This window comes from Penaeus monodon, chromosome 29 (genome assembly GCF_015228065.2).
Source record: "Penaeus monodon isolate SGIC_2016 chromosome 29, NSTDA_Pmon_1, whole genome shotgun sequence".
Classification (NCBI taxonomy): Eukaryota; Metazoa; Arthropoda; class Malacostraca; order Decapoda; family Penaeidae; genus Penaeus; species Penaeus monodon.
The window spans coordinates 4,601,474-4,601,997 of record NC_051414.1 but is presented as its reverse complement, the minus strand read 5'-3'; positions in this window follow the sequence as shown (position 1 = coordinate 4,601,997).

Sequence of the window (524 nt, the reverse complement as noted above, 5' to 3'; positions counted from 1 at the left end):
AGGGGCTATGGTAAGTGTACGTGTACATTAGGCAGGGATACGTGTTGATTAGAAGCATGTACGTGTTTACTGTGTTTTTATATGTGTGTTAGCCGTGCAGGGGTAAACGTTGGCTAGGTGAGTATGTGTAGGTTATTTTGGCGAGGTTTACCTGATTATTCTGCTGTGTGTAATGATTAAAGCGAGTGAGCGTATGTAATAATTCAACACGGGTTATAATTTTAGCTCATGTAAAATGATGATATATATCTCATAAACGCGCATTAAACATGAATAATTTTGTGGCTGAAAATAAGCTTTCATCATCATGACAAACAATGAGGCAGAATATGTCGTCTCTCTGCTGTTATCTAACACGTGATCTGCCAGGAAGTTAACGAGGAATATCCTGAACATATACTAATAACGAAACAATCTGAATATATATGAATACCGCATGTAAGACGGCCGTAGAGTGATACTTAGAATAAAAGTGTAATGAGACAAAAGTAAAACACAATTCAGCAAATGACAAAAAAAAGAAA